The sequence below is a fragment of the Miniopterus schreibersii genome (genome assembly GCF_964146895.1).
Source record: "Miniopterus schreibersii genome assembly, chromosome: 6".
In the NCBI taxonomy this organism is placed as follows: Eukaryota; Metazoa; Chordata; class Mammalia; order Chiroptera; family Miniopteridae; genus Miniopterus; species Miniopterus schreibersii.
In genome coordinates, this window is record NC_138107.1 from 66,267,677 (window position 1) to 66,278,673 (window position 10,997).

The following is a 10,997-nucleotide window of genomic DNA, read 5'->3' on the forward strand; positions in this document are numbered from 1 at the left end:
ATTTCTTCCCCTAAACTTTAACCCGATAGCACAGTATACACACACAAGTCAAATCAAGCATGATTAATGAAGTGCGAAGAAAGAGGCTAAGAGGAAAAAATTTTGCTGCTGCTACCTATGAGTACAATAAACGAGATTTTTAACTATATCCAACATTTCCAAAGTAAGTATGCGGTGACTTGGATTAAATGTATTCGAATGAGACACATGAGACTAGGATGCCACCTTGTGGTTTATTTTCACAAATATTTTTTTTAACCCGCCAAAAACCTTCCTATTTTGAAAAGCACCATTTTAAATTGTTTAATAGAGAAGGGTGGAATTTTGCTCAACTAAATATTGCTTGCATTATCCCACAGAGTTTACTCAAACATTTTCATTCATTTCTTTGTTTTTATTTTAATTAAATATTGAATTGGGAGAGAGAATAGTATAATACATCTATAAATTATGAATAATCAAATGAGAATGAACACCTATGTACCCACCACCCAGATTAGTATTATTAGTACTTTAAGAGACACCTTTATGCGTCTCCCAAATTCTTTCTCCGTGTTTTCCAATAACCAGAAATAACCACTATCTTGCTTTCATTTATAGTTTAACAGCTCTGTATATATCAATAAACGATATTTTTAATTTAGCATTTTAAAACTTCATATAAAATGGGATTATTCTGTATTTGACTTGCTTTTTAAATTACATTATTTTTCTGGGATTCATCATGTTGATGAAAGAAGCTGTAATCCATTCACTGTCTCTACTCTGCAGTGTTTCATTGTATGACTGTACCACAATATGTTTAACTGCTCTGCTTTTACTTGTTTTAGATTTCTGAATTTATTAAAATGCATAGGTTTAATCAATAAGTTTCTATTACATCCAGGTTCCAAATCTAAGATGAATGCCCAAAGAAAAAAACATAAATGTGAGGGAACAAATGTCTTAACACCTACAGTGAATTATTTCTAAAGTAGTATACAGAAAATACACAACTATAATGGAATTATATTCTTTACCTGCATCTATGAAAGGTTACTAAAAGGTATCTAATCCAAAATCCATGTCAATATTTTTCAAAATTTTCCTTTTTTAACCCAATTTTCTTTATTTTATTTTTTAATTACAGTTTACATTCAATCTTATTTTTATTCATTTCAGGAGTATAGTGGTTAGATAATCATACTTTACGAAGTGCTTCCCCAATGTTTCAAGTACCCACCTGGCACCATACATAGTTATTACAATATTATTGACTCTATTCCCTATGCTGTACTTCACAATTCATGACTGTTTTGTGACTACCAATTTGTAGTTCTTAATTCCTTCACCTTTCTCAGCCAGCCCCCCAACCCTTCCTTCTCCACTCTGGCAACCATTAGTCTGTTCTCTGTATCTATGAGTCTGTTTCTATTTTGTTTGTTCATTTATTTGTTCTTTAAGTTCCACATATAAGTGAAATCATATGGTTTTGTCTTTCTCTGTCAGACTTATTTCACTTAGTATCATACCCTCTAGGTTCATCCATGCTGCTGCAAATGGTAATATTTCATTCTTTTTTATGATTAATACTCCATTGTATATATGTACCACCACTTTTTTATCCACTTGTCTATTGAAGGGCACGTAGGTTGCTTCCATATCTTGACTACTATAAATAACGCTATGATGAACATAGGAATGCATATATTCATTGAATTAGTGATTTGGGTTTCTTTGGATCTATACCCAGAAGTGAAATCACTGGGTCAAAAGGCAGCTCCATTTTTTATTTTTTTGAGGAACTTCCATACTGTATTCTAGTGGTTGCACCAATCTGCATTCCCACCAAAAGTGAATGAGGGCTCCCATTTCTTCATATCCTCACCAACACTTGCTGTTTGTTGATTTATTGATGGCAGCCATTCTAACAGGCATGAGGTGATAGCTCATTGTGATTTTAATTTGCATCTCTCTGATGAGTAGTGACACTGAGTATGTTTTCATATATCTATTGGCCATCTGTATATCCTCTTTGGAGAAGTGTCCATTCAGGCCCTCTGCTTATTCTTTTATTGGATTTTTTTGGGGGGGTTGGGTGTTGTTATATGAGTTCTTTATAAATTTTGGATATTAACCCCTTATTGGATGTATCATTGGTGAATATCTTCTCCCATCAGGTAGGTTGTCTTTTCATTTTGTTGATAGTTTTCTCTGCTGTGCAAAAACTTTTTAGTTTGATGTAGTCCCATTTGTTTATTTTTGTTGTTGTTTTCCTGACCTGAGGAGATATATCAGAAAAAAATATTGCTAAGAGAAATGTCAGAGATTTTACTGCCTATGTTTTCTTCTAGGAGTTTTATGATTTTGAGCCTTATAGTTAAGTCTGTAATCCATTTTAAGTTTATTCTTGTATATGGAGTGAGAAGGTGGCCTAGTTTTATTTTTTTGCATGTATCTGTCCACTTTTCCCAACACCATTTATTAAACAGACTTACTGCCCGGCTGGGCGTGGCTCAGCGGTTGAGCGTCGACCTGGGATCCAGGCGATCAGGGTTCGATTCACTGTCAGGGCACATGCCCGGGTTGCGGGCTCGATCCCCAATGACTCTCTCATCATTGGTGTTTCTATCTCTCTCTCCCTCTGCTGCCCTCTCTCTGAAATCAATAAAAAAAAGATATATAAACAGACTGACTTCACCCCATTGTATATACTTGCCTCCTTTGTTGTATAGTAATTGACCACATAGGCATGGGTTTATTTCTGGGCTCTTTATTCTGTTCCATTGATGTAAATGTCTGTTTTTATGCCAGTACCATACTGTTTCGATTACTATAGCCTTGTAGCATAGTTTGATATCAGTTACTGTGATATCTCCAACTTTGTTCTTTCTCAAGTTTGCTGTGGTTCCATATAAATTTTTGGATTGTTTGTACTAGTTCTGTGAAAAATGCAATTGGCATTTCTATAGGAATCCCATTGAATCTATAGATTACTGTGGGTAGTATGGACATTTTAATGATGTTAATTCTTCCTATCCATGAGCAAAGTATATGCTTCCATTTATTAATATCTTCTTCAATTTCTTCAGTGTCTTATAATATCCTGCGTACAGGTCTTTATTTCTTTATGAGTCTTGTTAAAGGTTTTCATTCTTGCTTATCTTTTCAAAGAACCAGCTCTTGGTTTCATGGATCCGTTGTATTATTTTATTAGACTGTATTTTATTTCTGCTCTGATTTTTATTATTTTCTTCCTTCTACTCAATATGAGCTTTGTTGTTCTTTCTCTAGTTCCTTTAGGTGTAAGGTTAGATTACTTATTTGAGATTTTTCTTGTTTCTTGGGGTAGGCCTGTATTGCTATGAATTTCCTTCCCTCTTAGGGAAGGACTGTTTTGCTGTGTCCCCTAGATTTTGGGTTGCTGTGTTTTAATTTTCATTTGTCTCAGGTATCTTTTGATTTCTTCCTTGATGTCATTGTTAATCCACTCATTGTTTAGTAACTTGTTATGTAGCCTACATATCTTTATGTGTTTTTTAGGGTTTTTCTTTTTGTTTGGTTTTGTTTTTTGTTTTTTTTGTAATTGATTTCTAGTTTCATACCATTGTGGTCAAAGAAGATGCTTGATATGATTTCAGTCTTTTAAAATTTATTGAGACTTGTTTTGTGGCCTAACGTGTTCTATCCTGGAAAATGTTTCATGTGCACTTGAAAAGACTGTATATTGTGACGGTTTGGGGTGAAATGCTCTGAAAATATCAATGAAGTCCCTCAGGTCTAGTGTCCTTTAAGGCCATTGTTTCCTTATTGACTTTCTGTCTGGAAGATCTATTCATTGATGGAGTGTTAAAGTCCCTTGCTGTGACTGTATTACTGTTGATCTCTCCATTCATGTCCATCAATATTTGCTTTATATATTTAAGTAGTCCTATATTGGGTGTATAAATGTTTATATCCTCTTATTAGATTGACCCCTTTATCATTATGTAATATCCTTCTTTGTCTCATATTATAACTTTTGTTTTAAAGTCTATTCTGTCTAATAGAAGCATTGCTACCCCTAGCTGCTCTGCTCTTGATGGATTTTACGTTGCTCCCATTTTGGGTGTTTTATGATGGTGCTGCTGTGAACATTCTTCATCTCCTGGTGCTCACATGCAGAATTTCCCCAGGGCTTGAATTGCTGGGTATGGTAACCTCCAACTTCACTAGATAATGCCAAATTGTTTTCCTGAGTTATTTTATTGCACAAATTTACATTCCCACCATTAGTGTATAAGAGTTTCAGTTCTACATTCTTTCAACACTTGATATTGTCAGATTTTCCATCTTTGCCACTTTGGGGGTGTAAACAGAATCTCTTTTGTTTTTATTTGCATTTTCTGATTACAAAAGAAGTTGACCTTCTTTTCCCAGGTTTGTTGGTCACCCAGGGTATTTCTGAGAAGTGCTCATTCCAGTCTTTTGCCTCATTCTTTTAATTACCCAGGCAAGAGTCATTTGAATCGCTTACTATGCGCCAAGTACTATCACAGCCTAGAGGATATGAAGGTAAATATAACATGGACCCTGCCCTCACGGAGCTCTTCGCTTGCTATCACTTTATTGCCTTCAAAGATAATATTATTATCAAGACCAAAAAATAGCAACAATTTTTGACCACCAATTATATGATTATTACTTTGCAAGGCAAAAGTATATTTTATGAACTCTGACCTCAAGGAATGTACAAAAACATAACTTACACAAAATGATAGCAAAGTATTTAAAGTACTGTATATTATAGAAATTCAGAGGCTATAATAAGCAAGAAAAAAGATAATGGATCAAGTAGGTCTATGGTTTGAATTTAAATTGCTTTCCTTTTAGGTAACTAAAGTACAAATAATTTTGTCTACAGCCTACTCAGTAAAGGAGGAAAATGAAAAAAAAACATTTCTAAGTCATAAAATAATAGTGATCAACATGGAGATGTAGCAAAAATTATTTTTAAATACATAAAATCATTAAAATTGTACCTAAGAAAAACACTTTCACAAATCAACATGCTTATTCATAAATGCAGGAACACTATGTTTGCTGTTAAACTTAATTTTTAGTTTAAAATTTCCACATCTTCTATGGAATCTGGTAACCCCCAATAAGCACCAAATTTGTAATGCGCAGAATTCAATTATCCATTGAAAGAGAACCTGAAATGTCCTACAATTCCCTTTTTGCTTCTATGCACTATCCCCCATAAGCCGCCCTTATTTGTAGAAGACTGCTCCAAAGGAGATGCCTTAGTGCCGCCAGGAAAGCTGTTGTAGTGTGGGGGCTCTTAAAGAATGTTAAAATGAGTTATTAAGAGAAAACATAATAAACCAACTCTTTGGTAATTAACCAACAATATATCATTTAAAAATCTTAGATTCATAAATGAAAACAGCATAAGAACATCTCCAGTATACACAAATAATCTATATAGCACAAAATCTGACTTTATAGAACTTGATTCTAAGCATGATGCAAAATAGGTATAATCCCTTCTAAGATAATTTTCCTCCTGTTATTAGTCAAACAAAGCTCAGGATTGAACAAAGACTTTATAAACGTAATGCTTGTATAAACTTCCAGATTGTCTTCTAAAGCTGGAAAATGCAGTTTTGTAAGTGGCTTAACGTGGTTTTGGACAAATAAATGTAGAGTACGTTCGGATCAGGAATCCTCGCGGTGTCCTCGAATGTAGATAGTACACGTAACAGGTGTCACGTATCTGAAACCTTAGAGTAAATAACACTTACAGACGAATTGTACTTTTACGGTTAACACAGATAAACAGCCACGAGAAGAAAAAAAGCAGAATAAACGCGATTTGTGTTTTAGGTTGCAAGACCAAAAAAAAAGTGTCTTCCCTGACCGGGAATCGAACCCGGGCCGCGGCGGTGAGAGCGCCGAATCCTAACCACTAGACCACCAGGGAACCTGACAAGGAGGTTTCCTGAGTCACATTTGGTGTCTTTAAACAAAAATACGCCACGGAACCCCGGCCAATGGAAAATGAGGTTTCTGTCTTCAGGCTCCACCCCGCTCCCTTCCCGTTCCAGGTCCCAGTCGCCTGAACCGGGCGAATCCGCCGCGTGGCCCGCGGGGCGCCCGAGCGGCTCCCCAAGAAGGAAGCTGGCCCCTCCGAGTCCAGACGCCTCCCGACGCCGGGCAGACGCGCGGGCTGGCATCCTAGTGACGGGCGTGCGGTGGCCGCCGAGACGGGCGTTGACGCGCCGCCGGCCCCTCTCCCCGACCACCCGGCCCCCGACTCTGCGCGCGCTCCGTCTCTCCCCGCGGCGGAGGCTCCGTCCCGCCGAGCGTGTCACTGAATCCGACGGTCGGACGCCGGCGCCGGAGGGCGTCTCGCTCGGCGGGGCTGGGGCGCCGCTGCGCGAGGCTCGCGCTCCGTGAACGCGGGTGACGAAGGGCCCGGCCCTACAGACGCGGGATAGATGCCCCGGTTATGTCCCTGTGAGGCAGGCTCACGCAGCTGAGAGAGCGGGGGGTGCCTGGGGAGGAACCGGGCGTTTGCAGCCGGACCCAAAGAAGCTCTTCAAGCCCACTGTGTCCATTATCCTCATATTTTTAAACTTATTCTCTGGGCCATGGCTGCGTCTCTCCGCGTTTCGTACGAGGCACTGCCAGGAAATGATGTCACAACCAAATGAGGCAAGAAATCAGCCTCGACTCGAGGGCGCTCCTGAAATTCGGGCAGAGCCACAGGATGTAACTCGGCTCTGAAAGCGCCCAACCTTAGTCTACCCGGCTCCTCGGCGAGACGCGGGGGGGCTTAGGTGAAACATCCAGATTTGCGATGAACTCGCTCACCGCACGGGCAACTAAGTCACAGCCCTCATCCCTCGCCGCAGGACTGAGGTGAGCCTGTGCCTGCCAGCTGTTTCTTGTTCTCAGCAACTCGGAGGTGGAGTTTAGGTTGTTGATACAATTTACCTAAAGTTACTTAATAACACGCGAACAGGTGTTACTGTATTTTAGATGAGACACACACCTCTATCCTACACGGACGTCTCAGGAAATTGAGTTCAATAGCTGGAGCTCTTTCCTCTCAATTGAGAGCCACCAGAGTTTAACCTTAGAGTGTGTGTGTGTGTGTGTGTGTGTGTGTGTGTGTGTGTGTTTAAACTGAGATATTTGTTTATAACATTACATGAGTTTCAGGTGTACAACATTATAATTCTTTATCTGTATACACTGTAGCATATCTGGTTTTGAATAAAAAGATAAAGGAGATATTACATTTAGAATGATTTTAGGTTTTAATAGGTTCAGTTATAATGTATAAAAGGCACAAAAGGGTACAGTGAAAACCACTATCCCTCTCTTATCCCCTAATCACTCCTCCGTTTTTCTTCCCAGAGGTAACCAATGTTAACAGTTTCTTCTGTATCTTCCTAGATGTAGTCTGTGCCTACACAGTATCTATTTTTAACCCCCTTTTTATCTTGAGACATTTCAAACCTACAGAAAATTGCAAGTATAGGACAGTGAACACACATATACGTCCTTCATCTAGACCTGTGCTATCCAGTTTAGTAGCACCAGAAACACACTATATTGTGCATTGAAATATGACTAGTATAAGTTTACATGTTCTATAAGTGTTGGATGCCTACTGGCCTTATTCTGAAAAAATGGTAAAATATCTTAATATTTTTACATTGATTACGTATTTTTGTTGTTGTTAATCCACACTCGAGGATATTTTTTCCATTGAGAGGGAGTGGAAGGGAAGGAGGGAGAGAGAGAGAAACATCAGATGTGAGAAAGACATCAATTGGTTGCTTCCTGCACATGCCTCAAGGGGCAGGGAGGGAACCTACAAGCCAAGTATGTGCCCAGCAACCCTCGGGTGCATAGGCCGATGCTCTAACCACTGAGTCACATGGGCCATTGATTACATTTTTAAATAATTGAATATATTGAGTTAAAATATTATTAAAATTAATTTCATTTCTTTTTTACTTTTTAAAATGTAGCTACTAGAATACAGTATTTAAAATTATATATGTGGCTTGCATTATATTTGCTTTACAGTACTGATACAGAGTCACCAGCTGTTAATATTTTGCCATATTTGTTTTCTCGTCATCTTTTTTTCTGAAGCAGTTGAGGTTAGTCACAGATATCATGATACTTTACTTCTAAATACTTTATCATATATTCCCTAAAAACAAACAATATGTTTATGACACCTAGGAAATTTAAATGATACAATATTATTATTTATTATACAACTAATCAAATTTTCCTCTTGTCCTAATATCACTTTTTATACTTTCTCTTTTTATTCAGGATCCACTCAAGGATTATATGTTGTGTTTAGTTTTCATGTTTCTATAGTCTCCTTCCTTTAATCTGGAGTAATTCCCCAATCTTCCTTTTTTTAAAAAAAAAAAACCAACATTGACCTTTTTGAATAGTAAAGGACAGTTGTTTCAAAAAGTCCCTCAATTTAGGTAATTTTTTTTTTGGCAGGAAAAGTACCTTAAGTGATGTGTCCTTTTCAGTGCATTACATCAGAATGCACATAATGCTGGTGCGTGGCACTCTTTGTAATATAAATGTGGTAGGCAACGTAATGGTGCCCTTGGAGATGTCCCTGTCCTAATCTCCAGGACGAGAGAATGTTACTTCACATGGCAGTAGACACTTTACAGATGCGATTAAGGATTTTGAGACAGAAGGGATGATCCTGCATTATCTGGCTGGGCCCTAAATCCTCACATGGGTCCTTATAAGTGAAGGAGGGAGGCAGAAGAGCCAAGAGTTCCAGCGATGTGATCTGAGGAAGACTCAAGTTAGCCTTCTGGCTCTGAGGATGAAGGGGACTGTGAGCCAAGGACTGTAGGTGGTCTCTAGAAGCTGTAAAATGCAAGGAAAACAGTCTCGCCTGTAGTTTCCACAAAGAAACCAGCCCTGCCAACACCTAGATTTTAGCCTGGTGAGATGTGTGTCAGGTTTCTGGACTAAAGAACTGTGAGATACTAAATTTGTTGTTTTAAGTCTCCAAGTTTGTGGTAATTTTTCACAACAGCAATAGGAAACTAAGACAGGAAGTTTGATCATTTGGTTAAGGTGTCTGACATATTTCTCCACTGTGAAGTTGCTATTTACATCTGTAATTAATAAAGATTTTAAAAAGTAAATATCACCCATGGAAGTAATAGTTTTGAGAATGTATGAATCTTTTCTGTTCCTAAGCAAACTTTGACCCAATGGTTTTCACATCCACTGATGATCCTGGCCTGAATCAATTATTACTATGGTGATTACAAAATGGTGATATTTTAATTTTATCATTTAATGCAAAGAACTTTCTTTCTCTCCTCCCTCTTTTTATTCTCTAATTTTAAATATCAGTCTGGACTCCGATTATTTTCTGTTTCTGTGTTTTTATTCAGCGTGTTATAATCTATTGCTGACATTATCATAAACTTAAAGTACCCCCAATTTGTCCAGGAGTCCCTTTAGGTTGGCTCCTGTATTCTTTTGGTATGTTCCTACAAATTCTGAACACTTCTTTAATTTGTGGTATAAGATGGTCCAGGCACACCCTGTACTTTAGATTGACTTAGGGAGAATTAACATCTTTATGCATATATCTTTTATTTTAAAATTTCCTTTATTTTCACACAAAGAATGGTATACTCTACATACTCTTCTGTAAACTTTTTTTTAAAAATTATCTTTTGAAGCATGTCCATTCCTTACATAGTTTTCTGATTATTTTTTATTACTGAGTGGTATTCCATTATATAAATATTAAAACAGTTTATCATTGGTCATTTAGATTATTTTCAATCTTTTGCTGTTACCAAAGTAGTACAATGAATAACCTTGGCCTGACATAATTTAGCAATTAGTTTTTATTAATTTGTCCACAAGAAACTCACCTTATAGAGTGCCAATATCTGATTTGAAAATATTATATACTGGAGAAAAAATCATGATTTACTAACAAAAATTATGATTTACTATTTTTCAATTTGATTTCAGCCTGACTCAGTTATTCTTTCTTCTGTTCATTAATTTGTTCATTCACTAAACAAATATTTATTGACTATCTAACATATGTCAGGGACTATGTTAGGCACCAAAGACATTAAGGTGAACAAAACAGGATTCCTGACCTTGAAGTTTAGTCTGGTGGGGTTCAAGTAAACAAGCAATTACAGTAGAGCAGTGGGTAGTAAAAGAAATGTGTGGCTATACTTTAATAAGTTGATTTAACAGATTAAAAACTAATCACACATACTTTGTGAATGGCAATGTAATGTAAAATGGTACAGCCACTCTGGAACATAGTTTGGCAATGTCTTATAAAACTAAACATGCTGGGACCATATGACCTAGCAATTGTATTTTTGGGCATTTATCCCAGAGAAATGAAAACTTATGTTCACACAAAACCTTCACTTGAATGTTTGTAGCAGCTTTATTCATAATACTCCCAAACTGGAAACAATCAAAATGTCCTTCAGTGGGTGAATAAACTGTGGTACATCCATACCATGGAATATTTGTCCAAAAAACAAACTATTGATACACATGACAACATGGATACGTTCCACGGGAATTATACTGAGTGGGGGAAAATAGCCAAACTAAAAGGTTATATACTAGATTATTCCATTTATATAGCATTTTTGAAATTATAGAGATGGGAACAGATTAGTGATTAACAGGAATTAGATGCATTGGGTGGAGCATGGATGTGGCTGTAAAGGTGTAGGTTGTGGGAACTTCGCAGTGACAGAGCAGGACTGTATCTTATAGTGGTGGCCGTAGAAGACTATACACATGATAAAATTGCATAGAAAACACATGTACACACACACAGTGTATGTCAAACTGGTGAGATCTAAATAAGCCCTAACGATTGAACAGGTGTCAATTTTCTGGTTTTGATATTGTACTATAGTGATGCAAGATGTTATTACTGGGGGACAACTAGGTCAGTGGAGATG

The 10,997-nt window shown here is 37.3% G+C and overlaps 1 long non-coding RNA gene across 1 annotated transcript; it reads left to right on the forward strand.

Moving 5' to 3' along the window:
- The first annotated feature begins 6,272 nt into the window (after positions 1-6,272).
- Positions 6,273-9,181, forward strand: LOC308558492. The gene is made up of 2 exons (XR_013999020.1): positions 6,273-6,885; positions 8,323-9,181. It is a non-coding gene; the product is annotated as an uncharacterized lncRNA (long non-coding RNA).
- Positions 9,182-10,997: the final 1,816 nt, after the last annotated feature.